This window comes from Lichenostomus cassidix, chromosome 8 (assembly GCF_008360975.1).
Source record: "Lichenostomus cassidix isolate B80296 chromosome 8, HeHo_3.0, whole genome shotgun sequence".
NCBI lineage: Eukaryota > Metazoa > Chordata > Aves > Passeriformes > Meliphagidae > Lichenostomus > Lichenostomus cassidix.
The window spans coordinates 11629534-11648580 of NC_139489.1; the positions used below are offsets into that span (position 1 = coordinate 11629534).

General features: G+C 38.8%; 1 long non-coding RNA gene across 1 annotated transcript; it reads left to right on the forward strand.

The window, feature by feature from the left end:
* The first annotated feature begins 1768 nt into the window (after nt 1–1768).
* LOC146433859 (uncharacterized) lies at nt 1769–17465 on the forward strand. The gene is made up of 3 exons (XR_014853615.1): nt 1769–1893; nt 14841–14890; nt 16084–17465. It is a non-coding gene; the product is annotated as an uncharacterized LOC146433859 (long non-coding RNA).
* Nucleotides 17466–19047: the final 1582 nt, after the last annotated feature.

A 19047-nucleotide genomic window follows, 5' to 3' on the forward strand; every position in this document is an offset into this window, starting at 1 on the left:
TGGCTAGAGTACAATCATTTGAATATCTCCTGCTTGCTTGAGACTGAAGAAGCAGTTTCTATTTTTCGTACACAAATCCCTGAATGAATTATCTCAGTCTGAACAGAAATTAATGATATCTCTTGTTCTTCAAAGTCTCAGACAAACTGTGTATCATAATACTGTGAGTCAGATCTGATATCCACTTAAAAATAGAGAATCATTTCAGAAAGGAAGTTCAGCTGAAGGATACCATTTTTCATGTTTTATATCTTCTTTCTTAGGATCAGAGAAGTAGTTTAAAATAATCTTTTGGGGGAAAGGGCTATTCATTTATTAGTAAATAACAATTTCTGTACCTTAGAGGTGTTTTCAATTACATGTTGTGAAGGAAATTCCTACATCTTTGCTTAACATTGATTTAGGATCACTTATGCAGGAGGAAAATTTTAGAATAATAGCGTTTCAGGAGGGATTCAGACAACTCACACTAAAGAAACTAGGCTCATTTACTGAATTTTATGCCTTATTACTGGCCTGAGTAGTGAAAGATAGGATTTTTCATGGCTGGAGAGACCTCGACTCTGTCAGTGAATTATGATAACAAGGTTCACACATCTTGGCTCTGACAGAACTAACTGGGTGCAGACTAAATTCAGCTTTCTGGTGCTTCAGACTGTATTTATAAAGCCTGTGTAATGCAGCCTTACATGCTTTAAATGGCTGTAAGAAAACAGTTTTTGTGTTATTCATTGATGGGAATGTCATCTCATGGAAGTGCTCTATTCAGTAAAGCCACCAGGATAAACCAATTAACACACCAAAACCTAATGAGCAACAAGACCAAACCAATTATCATGTAATTAATTAGCAAGGATTAGACTAAGAGGTGACAAAGTGTTTTTCACCTGCTTATCACAGAGCCCTTTGCAGGTGGCATCACTGCTCCTCAGGGAGACACTGATGTGCTGAAGGTCAATCACATTAATTGGGAAACAGAACACAGTTCTACTGGGGCTCACTCCTGTGTCTTGGGCAGAAATAGCTCAATTACATGAGATGATCGACCTTTTCTAGGAACATTACTGAAACTAATATTATGGATTGCTGCTGAAACCATTTTAACTTAATAAACCAATTCCATTTCAAATTTTTTTTTTTTACAGTTAATGATGTTTGGTTTCCAATTACTGCCAAATTACTCTTCGGCCTTGGTCGGAATATTCAGCAGTGGAAAAATGATCTTTCATTTATTTCAGAAGAGTTTTGAGATGTCACAAGTTGACGTGGAAAATCCAGATGTTTTTAATTCTGAAAATTGAGAAATAGATTTTGAACAGGAAAGTTATCTTGTTTGGTGTGCATCCTCAGGAAGGAGGACAGCAGAACATTCCCCAGTTCTCTGCCAGGCTCTCATTTCTATAAAAAGATGAGCGGAAACAGTTTTTGGGCATCTGTGCAGAGCTTTAGGAAGATCTTGAAGAGATCAGAGGAAAATAAATAACCCCCACAACTCCTACATCTTCATCAACCATTAAATTCCCTGTCAAACCCCTCAGAGTAAATCAGATAATTTGCATTCTTCATAACCTTTCTTAAATACACATACGAGGAACTTCAAATACAGGTTATCAGAATGCCATCTCAGAAATTAACACAATAGTCAGGAAACGCTACTTTTAATTTTTGAAATGATGTCTTTTCAAAATTTTTTTTCACCCCACTCTGTGCAGTGACATGCTTGCATGCCATGCTCAGCAAACAGCATTCTGGGATTTTGACACAAGCATGGAGGAGAGCACTAAATTTTCAGCTTTGGTGGTGGTTGGTCTAATGGTCCACTCAGGATCTGAAGCAGAAAACTTCCTTGGAGTTTCTCGAGTTACCAGTTATATGGCTGCATATTGCAACAAGGTATGTGACATTTCTCTCAAAAATTTGAGTGGGAATCTGCTATTTGTGAATATGTTTGAATGCATGTGAAATTTTAAAGCAAAGACTGTTAAAATAATCTCACCTGTGAGTCACATGGCATGGAGGGACACAGATCCCTGCTCTCCTGCTCTCTTGGTGCCTCCTTTGCATCTCTGTGTAGCAGATGAGCCCAGTGGCTAACCTGGTATATTCAGTGAGTTGATTCTTTGAACTTCACATGGGGCAGCAGTCTATAAATACAGCTACATGTAAGGTCAGAGACTGTGCCTGTGGAGTCCATATCTCTGTGTAAAATCCCATGGGAGAAACGTGGAAAAAAATGCTGTGTTCAGGAGCAGATAGCAAGATGTGGCAAAGGGTGGGAGGGACCAAGTGTAAACAGATATTATTGCCATGAACTCTGACCTTAGGCTCCTGATGGAATGGGTTTAATCTGAATTTTATATGGGAATATTCTCCCTTTTGGGAGATATTGCCCAACTTGATCTTTAGAAACAGCATATGTAGTTTTCTTGTTTTCTAACATATGAATGTCTAGTAAACTCATAAGCCAGTGTTACTTGAGTAGGGAATTTTGTTTTAACCTGAAAATATTTTTAGAAAACTTCTTGAAATAGACGATTAAAAGTGGTGGCAGTGTATTACCACTGATGATGAGATGATAATTTCATTTCATAATGATATTTCATCCTTAGTCAAGGGAAGGCCCTTTGGATTTCTTTCAATATTCTGTGGTTTTCATTCTGAAAGGCTCTAGAGTGACATCAAAGCCATAACATCTGACTATAACTTGCTATAATTAAACAGGACTCCTTTATATTCAGTGGGCAAGTATTTGGCATGATGGAGATGCTACTATTCCTCTCTCTAAGAGAGCATGAGCTCTGGGCTACAATCTGGCATGCAAGTTAATCAGGAGTTTCAGCTAATAAGGCTGAAATAAGGTAATAAGCTGAATTTCAGCTAATAAGCCTCTGTCCTGCCTCACAGGGAATACCAAGGATTGGATTTTCCTTCTTTCTGTGTATTTCATTTTCCAGTCTGGTCACAGCTATCACTGTAACCAAAAGTCAGTCATGGAATTTCTCTCTCCCTTTTGGCTGTGGTTGCTCTGCTCCATCTTGGGTGCAGCTGAGGCTTTGTTGTGCCTCATTCTGCTGCTAAGGTAGTTCAGTTGTTTGGTGGAGTCTGGGAGAGGAAGGTGCTGCTGACATCCCTGCTGCCTTTGTTTTGGCAGCAGTATGTGATTAGCTTCTAAACAAAGGTGTGAGCACCTGGACACTAAACCTCAGTGAGACAGAATGGAGCAAGGAAAAACCAACCAGTTAAAAAAACTTCTAATGAGCCAGGAAACTATGACACAAAAGAGCAAAAGTAGCTTGCCAAAAGAGAAAGGTGAAAGTAGAGCTCACTTTTTCATCTTATATTCTCAGTTCAAGCTTTTTTTTTTTTTGGTTGCTGAAGACCTGTATGTCTAGAGAAAAAAACAATTTTCAGCCTGTCTTTTTAATCAGAACTTCCACAATACAATCTAATTTCCCAGTTGCTGATGATTTTTTTCCTTTTCGTTCACATCTAAGTCTTCAATAGATATTTCTTTCCCCCATAATTAAAAGTTCTCACTGGCAATTTCTGAAAAATGTTGTTCTTATATTGACATGTAAATTATCCTTAACTATGTGCTTTAGAGCTCAGTATTTCATGCTGATAAATATGAATTTAGTAGTGTTTTCTGCTTTGAGACTTATAGGCATTGCCCTGTGAAGGAGTGAATATCCCGTTATTGCTCTTTGTCATGCTTGTCAGTGGAAGTACCAAGCCTGTCATATTTGAACCAGAAGTTTCCATGCACTTTCCTTCCCATTCCCCTGCAAACTCTGAATTTTTAAACCAGTCCTGGAATTGTTGCACACATCCTAGTGCTCAGCTAAGAAAGAAATGTACTTAGTTTGTCTTGGTGTTTTCAACCCCACTTGATTTCAAAGAATTTGTGATGTACATTTTAGATTTTCTGCTGTTTGATTAAAACATAAAAAACCAAACCAAACCAAACCAAAAAAACCCCAAAAACCCAACAAACAAACAAACAAACCAACCTGGAAAAGAAAAAGGAGTTAACTCAAATAACCTGGGCAATCCTTTCTTCCATATCTGTGAAAAGGGGGAAAAGTAGAACGTCCAAATATCTGTTTAAAATGCTGTAGAAGGAGAGGAATTTATGAATATAAAGCCTGTGTTCTCATGTGCCTTGAAAGGCTCACTTGACCATTTTAAGTAACACTTGAGTAACACTTCAACAAAATATTTTCCAGCTGTTATTTCTGTCACTTCAAAGTGTTATTTCTAGCAATATTATTCAACAATTCTGTTGTATGCTGTGAAAATCTCTCATGTTCTGCTTCTGCAATTTTTCATTTTGCCTACTGTTTTTTCTTTTTCTAGGGAATCAGAAAATAATGTAGGTAGGAAGAGACCTCAGGAAGTTGCTTGATCCAAACCATCCATCTAAGCAGGTCTAACTTTAGATCTGGTTGCTTAGGGCCTTGCACAGTCAAATTCTGATTATCCTGAAGGGTGGGAATTGTAATATCACAGTGAAATGCTCTTTAATTTCTGTGGTGCAGAGCTTGGGCTGAATGTATTTTAGGACAAAAGCCAGTCTAACACTCAACATTCCGGTAATCACCAAAGCTGGGATTTTTGTGATGAATCAGTGGCTTGGGACAGACCTCAAAATGCTGGATTTTCAAAGCTGTGTAGCCTCAAATGGTGTGATGAAAAAGTAGTACTCAGGACTCAAGGGATGTTTTCCTTTAAAGAAATAATCAGTATTGAATAATTTAATCACTAGCAAATAGCTCACCAGTATTGCTGCTGCGTATTCCACTAACACCAGCTTATTCTGACAAGCCAATTTTGATGTACATCTCAGTAAAACTGTATCTTCTATTTCATGTTTGAACTTTGGGGATTTTGGTTTCAATGAGGTATTGCTGTAATTTTGAAGAGCATCTTAATGTCTGTCATTTTACTGACAGATGTCAACCTCAAAACTAAGGTTAAATGGGTTGAATAGTAGGACACTGCCATGTAATACTGTAAGATTTAAGCACTAGAATGTGCTTTTTATTCTTTTTTCTTTTTGGTAGAATATATACTGGTTGTGCACAACTGGAAAGATCTCAATGCAGTTATCTATTCAGAGTTTATTTCTACTAGCTGTATTCACACACCTGAAATTGTTTTAACACACATTTTATCTCTATAAGTACTAGTGTACTAGATGAATATAGGATATTTCTATTTAATAAATCTATTTCTACTAAGTTACTGTAAATTTCCATTAATGCACACAGTTCTAAACTAAGCTATGATAATATATATTTTGTAGAAGAACTAAGGCAAATGATAACACATTAGAAATGTTGCTTTGCGTCTTCTATGCTGCCATAAAACAAGAGATGGCAGAACAACTTTAGACACAGAATCTAATTTTAAAAAAAGTTAATAATATATATTTTTGGTGATATCTTTGTTCCTTCAAAACACAGCATATATCTGAGATGATGTTTCAAAGGTAAAAAACAAATTTTACTTTCTCATGTCTGTTTTGGAGTTCATTGTCTTCAGATGCTGTTTTTAGCAGTGGACGGTGTTCTGTTGAAACAAACTTATTTCTAAACATTTTTCCTCCTGGGACAGCTTTACATCATCAGGGTACAGCGAGGGGTGGGATTGAGCATCTTATATCAGGAAACTCATTCAATTTTACTGTGACCTGTACTGTGGGAAATGTGTAGTCATATTGCTTTGCTAATTTCTCTTTCCTGCTGGCTTCCTCCCAAACCAGATTTAGGAAGAGCAGATTCATCTGGAAATGTACTTTTTCTCGTTGTTCTTGTTTTTGCCAAATTTTCAATTAAATGTGTTCAGCAAGCCAAGAAACCTGCCTCTCTTCTCCACTCCCCCCTCTTTTTCTTAATATTTATTATGTTTTTCCTATTTGCAATATTTTTGTACTTATATAGCCTCACTTTATGCACACACACATAAATATTTGAGAATATTTTCCATGTAAAGGCTTGATAGGAATAGTTCATATTTTTTAGAGAACAGAGAGAGATGCCAAAGCTCCTCTAATGGGACAGCTATGGAGTTTATGCAAGAATGAGATTCCAGTCCTAAAGAGCAGAGCAGGCCCTTAAATGTGGATCTCTTCCACTCTATATGAACAAATTACAATGTGGAATAATTTGTGGAATAATAAATTTGTCTTATTAGGAACCTCAGTCTTGTAGGAGATGGGATTTGACATTAATCAATGTCAAAACCTTAAAATCCATAGTGAGTGATACTCTTGTCACTCACCAGCTGTACTTATTTTTCTCTTCTTCTTCCCCTGTAATTTATTTGGCTGTTCCTAGGAAAATGGGAAAGCTTCTTTGAGGTAGTTCAGTTCCATGGTGTTGTTAAGAGCTTTAAAACCCAAAGCATGTAATAACTGCCTCAGTAACAGCCTGGGACTGGTGAGTTTCACTGTTAAATGAGCAAAGAAAAATGGATTTTTCCCACACAAAAGAAAGCTGCATAAGTTAGACCCTGTCTGGTGAAAGACTTGATTTGATCACTGAAAAGCTTTTCAGGTATTCTCTGTTCATTTACTTGTTAGTTTTTGAGGTAGAATTAAGTCATATGAGCCATTGTGCTTCCTGGAGGAACCAGAGCATTTCCAAAGAAAAGGACCTTAATGTGAATCTGACCTATGGCTCTTCTTAAAATGTTTAAATGAGAAAAAAGAAACCATGAACTCCTCTGTCATCTTGAAATGTTTAGAACTGAGATGTACTCATGAAGTCCTTTCCCTCTGCACCTTGAGGAGAAAGGGTGAATGGGCTCTTTGTGTTATCTCTGAGTGAGAACCTAATAGTATTTAATACAGTGGCAAAATGTATACTGAGCAGGGAGGATGATTTTTCCACCATGTGTGATGTGAGGCACGTTGGCTGACATCAGGGAACTTGCCACAAAAAGTGCAGCTGGAAAAATGAAGGTAAAAGGGAAAATGAGCTTGCTGGGACTGGTATTGTAACACTCACTGGTAAGTGCACAAAGGAAATGTATTGCCTAAAACACCCCATGCAAGTGAGGAATTGATGCTCTACTTGAACACTCTTCCAAAAGATGGCTTATGTGAGGGGTTGGGGCAAAGTAAGTGGCTTTGACAAAATTCCAACTTACTGTTTTATGTAGAAATAATTAAAGAAGGGAATAAAATGAAAACCATCCACCCAGAATTAGACAGAGTTTCAGTGTAGAGAAAATGAGATTTTATGCTTTAGATTAAACCTATGAATTGCCTATGTATCCAGATGGAAGAAGCATAAAGGATATTTGGGTTTAATAAATCCATTTCTTGTAAGTTACTGTAAATTTCCACTAATGCATACAGTTCTTCTAAACTAAGCTATGATAATATATCTTTTATAAAAGAACTAAGGCAAATTATAACACACTAGGAGTGTTGATGTGCTGCTTTCACTAGAAAATCCACATATCCTTGAGGAGGTGAGGAGAAACTGGATCCAAGTCTGCAGTCTAGGCTTGGCTAGCCTTTTTAAAAAGGATTGGTATTAGGGAAGTTTGGGAAGTTAAGGAAGGAATCTATGGAATTAGCATTTAGTGACATAAATGGTAGGACTGAGAAGACACTTTCAGAACTTAATGCTCTGAAGTTCTTCATTCCATAAGATATCTGGAAGGCGTGTTTTTGAAAGCAGTAATTAAATAGATGTAATGCTGATCCTCCTTGGGCAGCTGTTTAGCTGTGAGCAATGGTTCAGCATATCCTCAAAAACTGAGCCAGCAGCTGAGGCATGTGCTTCTCCAAATATTGACCCCAAAACATTTCACTTTAAAACTCTGGTCTCTAGCTATAAGGAATCTAGAACTGGAAACAGCAATGGTGTTTCAAGCTACTGGATTCTCAAAGTGCTTTTTTTGTTTCTTTGGTGTAATTAAGTCATATTTCTGAAAAAGCAGGAGGCTTCCCTTCTAAAGAGGAACAATACAGTGAAGTGCTGTACATTTGACTGTGAATAGTGGGTCCCAGCAAAGTAAATCTTGGCAGTACTGGGGTTTCCACTAAGCTTTCCAAACACAACTCATAGTATAATATCCTTTATTATTATCATCATCATCATCATCACTATTATTATTATTACTGTTACTATTATTATTATTACTATTACTATTATTACTAGTGGTAATAGTAGTAGTACTAATATGCTATGTCTTTCTGATGCCTTGTTGAAGTTCAGTTTCTTTCAGTCTTCTTGACTATAAATATATTGGACAGAACAAAAAGCAGTCTGAGACTGAACCTCATGTTTGGCAAGGGCAATAGAATGCAGATATAGGTCTCAGGCACCTCACACAGCCAGACCAAACAGATCTAACACTAGAAATTACTTTCATCATGGCTCAGCCTCTTTTTTTAACCACACCAGAGTATCCAGATAGACAACTCGAGGCCCCTTTTAACGTTTTCTTCATTTTTGAAACTGGGCTGGTTCATCTTTTTACTTCTCAGGACTGGCAATCAAAATTGCATGGTGATGTGAGGGGAGACTTTGGTTCCCTCAAATGAAATGAGGAAATGCTTAGCATGCCCTGGGAAGACCTGCTGTGATGGAGTGGAGTGTGTTGTCTGTGGACTCTGAGCTCTGCAAGGTTTTACTCTTGCCTTTCTTGAAGTTCTTGGCAAAGGAGATTACCCAAGATGTTTGTTGAATCAAACAGTGACAAAAAATGATGCCTTTTCTCTAATCACTGCCAGACAGGCAGCTAAATAGGTTAATGCAAGAACCCTGGGAAAAGAGAGTCTGGAAAGAGAGTAAGGACATTTATTGCAATTTAGGAAGGATAACTTTTAAATAATGAAACCAGAGAGTTCCCTGTCTCCCATATTTGATCTACATTAAAGGCCTATTTCAATCTCAAATGTGTTTCAGAGATCTATTAAAATGATGTGCCAGGAACTAAAGACAAAAATCTTCAGTACATAAATGGAAAGATTTTTTTCCTGTAACTGCCAGCCTAGCAAATTAATTTTTGGCCCTGGAAGTCTTTATTTCTATTTCATTACCAGTAATAAGTGGTCAGCAGGTCAAATTATGCTCCCAGAAAAGTGTGTAGCCTTTTGTGATTGTCTGGTAGCATCAAAGCAGGAGAAAAACTGGGCTGTTACCAGGCAGCATCTCTGGTAGCACTGCAGAATAACAACTACCCTGGAGGAGCAAAAGGCTGACACTCAGTGGAATAGGAAATGGTCTCAGGGCTACAGTGAAGTTGTATGGCTATGTTTTTTAAGGCAAAGTATAAGGAAATAACTGATAAGTATGATGCTGCAGGAATACTGAAAAAGGAGTTATTTTTTATAGAGAGATGCATATATCTCCAAGATTTTATTTTTTGCCTTTCTCATGCCATAAGCTAACACTTGGTGGAGGCTTCTGCACACTTGCACTGTTAATATGTGATAGTTGAGGGCTCCTGGCTGCAGCCAGGACATTTCTGCCAGAGGTGCTCTCTCTATGTGCTCTGTACCTTTCCCTTTTCCCATGACAGTTCCCTCTGCCCTGCCCTGAGAACCACCTTTCTAGGGCTTAGTGGAGAAAGCTGTTTCAACAAGTGCCCAAATCTGTCCCCATTTTTGCTCATACCCCTCAGAACTAAATACCCAGTGCCTAAGCTCTCCTTGCCTGTATTGAAGAGGCTCTCATGGTCTTTACAGAGCATAAATGGTGTCACTGCTACAGTCAGCTGCTTCCCACAGCTGTGCCAGGTGCAGGGGCACAGGAGCTGGGAGCTGCTGCTGCTTTATTTGTTCCCAGCACCAAGAAGGATTTCTGTGATGGATGTTGCTGGAACAAATTCAACTGTTCACTTTCATGGACACAAGCCACAAAAGACCATCAGACAATGCCAAGAGTATGAGGATGTTTATATAAATATGTGTATATGAATATTATATTTTTTCTCTGAAGTGAATATGGGAATAACAGTGGAAATAATTTTCAAGGAGAATCCCTGAATAGCCAGTCATTCTACAAGATCTGACCTTAAAGGTGTTCACAAAGATGTATTATTTCAAACTGGCTGATTGAACACGTGAAATTTTGAGGATGTGGATTTTCAGAAGGCAGACTGCAGTTTTAGCATGTTTCAGTGTTTCTGAAAAGCTGTGATATTTTTCTTTGGAAAGTAGAATAATCACAGCAGAACAAAGTAGTAGTAATTGATATTATATAATATTTTGACAGGCGATCTTCACTGAAGACTCAGCCAAGCTGCTCAGTTTTCATTCTGATTTTCACCAGCTTATGCTAATTTCTTGGTTGTGTACTTATATTAATTTTAGGGGCATTACTCTTGATTTGTACTATGATAAGACTGAGGAGAGAGAGTGCATTAACAAGAATGGATTAGTCAAAAAGTGTTCTCATTTAACGTTGATCAAAGGTGATTGTGTATTACACTGTGCCATGGCAAGGTGTGCATTCAGGGCATTCTCCAGGCTTCTCCCTCTCAGATTCAACCTTGTCCTGTGGGTCTTAGTTGGTGTGGAGAGAGAGTCTCTGTTGACAGATCTTATTCTCCCAATAGAAGACATGTGATAAAAACATCATCATTAAGAGAAATGATTTGCAAAATATTGGTGTGTGCAATACGATACAATGTCTTGTATCATTCAAAATATCATGAAAAGGAAGTAGTTTCAGTAGTTTCAATGAAATGTTAGTTCTAGCTGCCAGTGTTAGACAATCATTTTGGGTAACTTATGGTCTTATTTCAGCAGTAGAAGAAAGCTGAGATGCTGAAAGCTGCTAGCAGTGGCAGAGGCTGTCTTGAAAATTTCTGGGATTTTTTATTTATTCAAATTGAAGTTCCTGGAAATGGAATTTTGTGGTTGAAACTCATGTCTCAAACAGGTTTAAAATAACATTTTTTTAAGTTCTCTAAACAAGTTCTTTCAGGCCACCCAACTTACGCATTGAAAACTGAAACTCACTTCAGAATAACCTGAAATTGAAAGTATTGTTTTCCTTTAAAGAAAAAAAAAAAGGGTTTTAAAGAGCAGGTGTTTAATTCCTGTTACCGGTACCTTTATGGATACTCTTCTAAAGAAAAGCCTGAAGTTATTTAATTGCATCTTTTCTTTCTGAAGTAGTGTGAAAATTATATGACACCATTTAAATGTTTATTTTATACTTCTCCGTAGCTGCCTTTAATTTATTGTCCAGTTTGGGCACCACAGTTCATAGAGATAGCCAGACAGACTCATGCTTAAATTTGGTTAAATACTTTTATATAAAATATAATACATATATATTTTATGTAAAATTATCTTTTCCATCCTTCTTACTTAATTTTGCATGCAGAGAGTAATCCCATTTATTTTGTCCCTTAGCAGATGGCTGGGAATTAATGAAGAGTATATGAAGCCAAAGTTCTGTCTTTAACACACCTGCCTCCTCAGCCAAGCAGCAGAGGCAGCACAGTGACACAAATTGGTCTGGAGATATTTCAGAGGCTTAATGTGCACAAGACTAGTGGGAAAGTGGGCAGCAGGCAGATGTTATTATTTTCAGTGACAACTAGGCTTCTCTTCCATGGTCTGCTTTGAATCATCTTGATCAAACCTTTCAGGAAGTGCTTTTATAGAAATTCCCCTATTCTATGCCAGCAGAAGATTAAAAAGAGATATCCCAGAGCCCTGTCACTACAGCTGAAGGCTGCAGGAGTCCTGTGTAAGCCAGAGCCTGAAAGAAACAATTCAGTTTCCTTGCTTGACATCACTGTGCCCAGTCATGTGGCTTTTGGGGAGAAAACACAGGAAATGAAACAATGCCAGGTCAAAAATGCCTGCAGAAGCAATACCAAGAATACTTGAGAAAACAATGACAAGCAGGAGATGCAAAACATCCTGATGGGAGAGTGAGGAGGAGCTCTGCTTATCTGGCATCTGAGCCTGTGAATTCATCTGACAGATTCAGGAATTTTGCTTTGTCTTTTGCTAACCGAAGGTAACAGAGAGAAATAGACTTTACATATACGTAAATAAAGTGAAACCAGAATATTACAAGAAATGCATAATGAATAAGGCAAAGATATTGTATAGCATAGCACAGACAATATACCATGAGGGCCATCTTGTGGCCAGAGAAAGTTTATTCTTTGTGAGCATAGAAAAAAATATTCCCAGAAATTTGATGTTCCTGAAGATACTCAGCTACGTTGCAGTTCTTAGAGCCACAGAATGGTTTGGGGTGGAAGGGACCTTAAAAGTCACCCAGTTCCAACCTCCCTGCCATGGGAAAGACACTTTCCACCAGACCAGGCTGCTCAGGGCTCCATCCAACCTGGCCTTGTACACTTCCAGGGATGGGGCATCCAAAGCTTCTCTGGGCAAACAGTTCCAGAGCCTCATCACCCTCACAGTAATGAATTTCCTTCTAATCTCTAAACCTACTCTTTCAGTTTAAAGCCATTCCCCCTCGTTCCATCACTACAGGCCCTTGGATTAAATACCATCACAGTGCTAGAATTAGGAATGCTATTATTTATTGTCAAATGGCAGTTCAAACCAAGAATCAACATCTTTTTCATGGTTATCATACAATGAACCCACTCTGTGTGAGACAGAGCTCTCAGCTGCATACCAATTTGGTTTGGTATCCCTGTGTTCTTGACGAAAGACTAAAAATGAAAGACTAAAAGGAAGACTGTCCATTCAGATTATCTGTATTACCCAACACAGACATGAAAAGATGTATATGATCTTCTCTGTATCACCTGATCTATTTAGAATTGCTCCATTTTCTTTTTTCTGTGTGCTTCCCAGTGAATCCAGATGCCTCCCAAAGAACCCAGGAACTTTTCTTTACTGCTTTCCTAATGGGAACCGTCTGCCAATGGTGCTGGGCAGGCACAGCTTTGCTTAGTTTATGGGACCATGATCCATGGTCGATTAACCAGGCTTTTTTGGTTCTAGAAGAGGTGTGTTTACAAAAAAACCAGCCCCACCATCTGGTACCATTGGCTGTAGGTCTGCTGTAGATCACTGGCAGTGAACAAATATTTTTCTCATTTGTCAGTCAGCCTTTGTCCACACACAACTGACTTTTCTCATAACATTAAGTGTTCCTTATTGTACTGTTTTACTGCTACTTATGGAATATTTAATTCTTTTAATGGCTCTGCAATGGTTCATTTGCTTTCTGAAATTATTCTTTAAAGTACTTGTGCAGATGGGGAAAGACAAGGTTGATTCCTCCTGCAAGGAGCTGTTGATAGATTCAGAGATGCTGGCTGCTGAGCACTGCTGTAAATATTCACTATCTCAGCTCTGCAGGCTTAGCCTCTTTGTGGGGTGTTTGGGAATATCTGATGGCTCAGAGTATAAAAGCAGAACAGGGCAGAGCTGCCTTCAGCTTCCAAATGAAAATGAGTGATTATAAAACCAGTATTTAATGGCGTTGCCCCTCCGAGGAACATTTGAAAGTTAAGGCAGCAAAGTCCCAAACAGATTTTATGGACCAGGCACAAGCATGGGCTGTACAGGCACGTGTCACTCACTGCTGCTGCTGAGTACCAATTCCCAGAGCCATGGCTGTAGAGCTCTCTGCCCATTCCTCAGCAGACCTCCAGTCTGCCCGGGCTGCAGAGTACTTGTGCAGATGGGGAAGACAAGGGGGAACCACCACCACCCTTCCAGGAGAGGAGATGAGGGCAGCAGTGGTGAGATAGCACACACGTCCCCGGGGGGATGTCCCTTGTCCCTTTCCAGCTCTTTCTGTGCAGGGCTGCAGCTCCGCTGCTTGCACAGTGCCCTCTGCTGCAGGCTCCTCATTCCAGCCACAGCACAATTCCCTCGCAGTTCAAATTCCCTCGCTCTGTAATTCTCTTGCAATTCCAGTTCCCACGCAGTTCCAATTCCCTCGCTCTGCCCTGCATCCCCTGGGAAAGCAGGGGCTGCTCAGAGACACACCCCAGCGCTGAATGTGTCCATGTGCAAAGAAACCCCTGACACAGCAGAGGGATTGTGAGCTGAGTGAGCTGTGGCATTTAAATGGATTTAAGCATTTGTATTTTTAAAAAAAACCAGAAACATTTCTTGCAGCTCCCTGTCCGATCATACAATATAGAATACTTATACACAAATATAAAATACTTATTAGGGGATATTGTGATTTTTCTTGTAGTGCTGAATCACTGAGGCCCTCAGAGATGGAGTACAGAGCCGTGTAGAAAGCACACTGGATATATGTATATAATTTGTGTACACAGCGTGCTTTCTTACATTCTTGAATGGTCTGGTAAAGGATAAAAATAAAGAAAAGGAGCCCTTAAGAAATTCAGTTTAGAACTGGTTCAAATAAATAAGATTTTTCTTCAGATGCAAGCACAAATATTGAGATAGATATGTGTATATGCAAAGTTGATTGATTTCTTTCTTTACCCCTGTAACGATCAAGATCCTTCAACTGCGAACTTCCTTGGGACTCTGTCAGCACAGGGGTCTGTGAGGACTTGAGGGAGTACTTTGCCACACTTCTGCAGCTTTTGGAGGGGTAAAGGTACTTGACTCTGAGGTCAATTTTCATGTCAGCTTCAGGAATGTTTTATATCTAGTTGAAATTTTCCCCAGCAGATGGAGGAACCTGATTTCAGTTTTTTTCATGGAATCTGTGCAGAGGAATGAGGAATCAATGGCCCTGCTTAGGGCATGAGCCACCTCTGACACCCCTTAGGTATGGGGGGAGTTTGTTGTGAATGGATTGTGCTGCTGAGTTTTGTTTTGCTGAATCTTGGCCAGGAGGGAGTCAAGGCAAGAGTCTGAGTCCCCTGTCTGACCACTCCAACAGGTTATTTACTGCCTTCTGCTTTATTGTTGCACTGGAAGGGGTGGCAGAATGTAAGTATTTCTCCTACTTGTAATTTCCGTTTCTGAGAGTGTTTGTAGTGAGTGGTGAGCACATAAAATTGTAGCTCTGTAGTGGGTGAGAAAGCTGCTAGCTGCAATCACAGTGAGGCAGACTCATGGCAACAGACTTTGGTGCTTGCACAGAAGAACAGAATAAATGAGACATGTCAGGAATTATTCTGATGACATGCCCAAAGCTTTGGGTGAATCTTGACAGACCTCAGGCCAGAGGTTTAACCCTCCTGTCTTATGACATTGTGACTTGTTAATAAAATGTCCCCACTTAAAGAAAATACAGGTTTTTCCATCTGGGGCTGTGGTAAATGCTGTATCCTGAGCTGAGACGTTTCAGAATGTTTGGTCTGCTTTTTGAATTTATTGTAGTTGCATTGCCTTCCTCCTTGTAGGGAATAATTGCCCCTTTGCAAAAAAATACAGTCAATCTATTACTACATCCTACAGTCTCTAATGAAGGTCTCAGCATATTGTCATATCAATAGTAAAGATCAATGAACATTGACATGTTGCTTAGTATTAAAATGTTAGCAAAGATAGGAAAAGTTAACACAGTCTGATTTGTGAATGAGGCCTCATCACATTAATTGCTGAAGTCTGGTTAATAGTCATTGATATTTTTGATTGTGCCACAGCTGGCTCATGTTTTACATAAGGATATTGTTCAGAAAGGGTTAATGCAATTGATTAATTATTAATAGTAATTTTTACAAAAGCAGACCGTAAGGTTATTTATTACAAATAACATACAGGCAAGCAAATCAGTATTAGCAGTGTATGTCTGTACCTAGTGTATTATATTGATTTACTTTTAGCTCTCTGGAATGCCAGAGTATTCATGTGTAAAGCATACTCTTGATATTTTAATTAATTAGTTTGTCTAAACCAGTAATATAAAGTGGAACCTGTGGCATTGGTGCTGTCTGGTTTATTATTATCCTGCTAGCTTTTTGGCAAACAATGCACAAATTTCATGCTTTAATAACTCCCCTTGGATTAGCTAAGGAGCAGGAGGAAGGGAAAAGAGAAAGGATATAAAATGAGTGCTATGTTTGCAACTTGTGTTCACTTTTTTGTCCCCTGTGACAGTATAGGTTTGATGTAATATTTAAATACAAGCAAGGCAAAGTCATTGATACAATTTCTTTCTTGTGCCATGATCTATTTAGGCTGAATTCTGTTGACAGCTGAGTAACACTGTTACCTGCCAGTGTGATTACAGCAGTGTCCGCCTTCATTTTCAAATCCAATTTGCATTTAATAAAATGAAAGATGAAAGCAACCTGGCTGAAAGTGCATCATCAGCACCAGCTTGCTGAATAATGGATTTGAAAGATTGGAAAGAAGTCACCAAAGTAGTTACAATGTTTGAGTGAATCTAGGTCAGAGAAACTTCAGCATGACTTATTTCAAGCCCATGACATAAATCATCCAGGAGAGGCCAGAGAAGACCAGCTACCAAGCTTATTTATTGTGGAAGAGATTGGCATTAATGAGCTGGAGGAGCAGAATGCATCCATCTGGGATCAAAATACCAGCATGTCCTTCAAGGGGATGGTGACTATCCAGAAAACACAATAGCCAAAGTGTCCAGAGAGACCCTGTGCTCCAAAACACAGCAGAGATTCCTGCTGGCTGCCCTGTCATGCCAAGGTCCCCACTGCTCCTCCAGGGAGCACACACTGGAGCTGGAGGTGCTGGAGCCATGAGTGACCGCAGGGCTCAGCACTGCCCTGGCTGGGGCTGAGTGCTGCAGCTGCTGCTGCTTGTACAGCTTGGCTTTTCTGGGCTCAGCTGGCCTTACCCATCCTATCCTGGCCCTGATGGCATTTCTGTGGTGCTGTGCTGGCTGGCTGGCTGGCTGGGAGGGCGGTGGGGCAAGCCTGTGGCTGTGTTAGAGATTATGGTGAACCAAAAATGAACCCTTTGGGAAAAGTCCTGGGTATGTCATACTGCAATTCTTCTCTTTGGGCACAGGCAGAAAAAATGTTTCAGCTTTGGTTCTTGTGGGTTGGATTATTGCTGTTTGCTGCCTTGGAGCAGAGAGGATTGAAAGTTTGTGGGTTTGGGGCTAAGCTTGATTAAGGCCTTTTTTCTCTGAGTGATAAATATTTAGTGCTCAGTTGGAAAAGGATGTCCTCCAGTGCAGTTCTCTTTTCAGCATGATTTCCATTTTAGCTTCCATTTCTAAATCACAGAATTTAGCAATAATGATTCTAGATGCAAAAGAATGGAAGCAGTTGGACTGGGGGGATTGGGTATCATGACAATGCACATATGCTATTTTCTTTCCTTTATCTGCTTTACTTGTAAGGCTTGTTTCCTAACTGTCATTTTCCTGGCTGGATTTCCTCTTTTGTGTTCTTGTTTCAGAGTATTTATTTCTCTTTTGTCTGCACCCGATACTCATAAGTGTCTTAATTTTGTTTTCTCTTGACAAACTCCTGTTATGCGTTATTTCATAAAAGAGTACACCTGGCAGGGAAGCCTTGTTTAGCCCATCAGTTGTCAAGAATGTTTATTGAATAAAAAAAACTTCCTGATGTTTCTGAAGGCGTAAATGTGTTCAGCTGCACCTAACAGTCACAATTGTAAGTTATTTTAGTGGTCTTTTTTTCAGAAAATGATAATTATACAACAGTAATTTCTTTCAAGTTTTACTACAACATGTATTGCAAGGCATGGGGGAAACTCTTTGGTTTCAAAAATTTATGTATCTTAAAAGGGCTATGACTTTGGGTGTTACTGCTGGTACAGTCTCTATAATACTTGTCATTTTAATAAGCTTTTAAAAGTTAAGCTGTATAAGACATGCTTCTGAAGCAAGTAAAGAGGACTTGAATATACCTAACCAGTGAAGACGAGCAGAAAACCTGCATGAATCTTGCTGGGGGAGCTGATGTAACTGGAAGCAGGATATCAAAACTTTCAAGGGCCTGACAGCTATCAGCAGGACCTTAAGTGAGGGCAAGCTTTTGTTCAGTAGAGCTGATGAACAGCTCACTGATGTTAATAGGACACTTTTCATGTAGCTCGAATTTTTGGACTTTGAATCAGGTCTAACATTCTCATTGAAAGTGTGATATTGCAATCCTTCTGTTGTCATAAGAATGACACCTTCTTCAGAGGAGATTATTTTCTTTTGGAAAGGGAGGAATCCACGAAAGAAATAATTGATAGTCTTAAATCCTGTACTTTGGAAATTCAGTTTCTCTTTATAAGCCTCACAGAATGAGAAAAATTACTAGCAACTTCACAATACTTAGAGCAGAACTGATAATGGAGTAATTATTTTACAGAAGAGCACATTCTTTATTGCAAAGATGAGCATTTAATTCTGTCTATACACAGCCTTGCAATGAAGGTAATAATTTCCACCAGAACATGTATGATTAACTGAGCAACTCGGTATAGAGTTGTCAATCCTGAATGTTCTGGTAGCAAGGAAAGAACAAGGACACCTTGTCTGTGATTATTGTGATTATTGGGGTGGGGGTGGACAGAAAGATCTTACAACTAGTGTCTCAGCTCACCTTAGGTGTATCCTTTGGATCCACAAAAGAGAATGGGGAATAAGGGGAATAAAGAAGTTAAATGACTGCTTGCTTGCTGCTGAACAAACTGTCCCTAGGAAAAATCAAACCTGAAGTAGAAGGCAAAGATGGGGGAAATGCATGATCTGTACCCAAGGAGCAAAATATGGAAGTAGAGAGAGAAAAATTAGTACAATTTAAAGTTTAGGAGAATAACATTATCTAAAATTATAGTGCCTTGAAAACAATTAAGATATTTTAATATCTTTATTTTCCCCATTTTCAATCTGTGGGATTTTTTTAAATTAGTAATAATTCAAAAAGTGAAGTTCTAATTAATTTTTTTAAATATGCAGGAAATAACATTATTCTTTCTAATGGTGCAAATGCATGGATTAATATCTTAAAAATGATTTTATTTTTTGCCTAAACTGATAATTACATTAGTGATTCATAATCTATTAATAGCAATGTAACTTTCATGTACTTTGGGTAAAAGGCATGCTCCAAAAAAGAAAAAAAGCATTAGAGATGTGCAGTATAATCCTCAGTGTGCAGGTAAAATACTTGAACACAGTGGAAGTGAAAGCAAATTTTCAG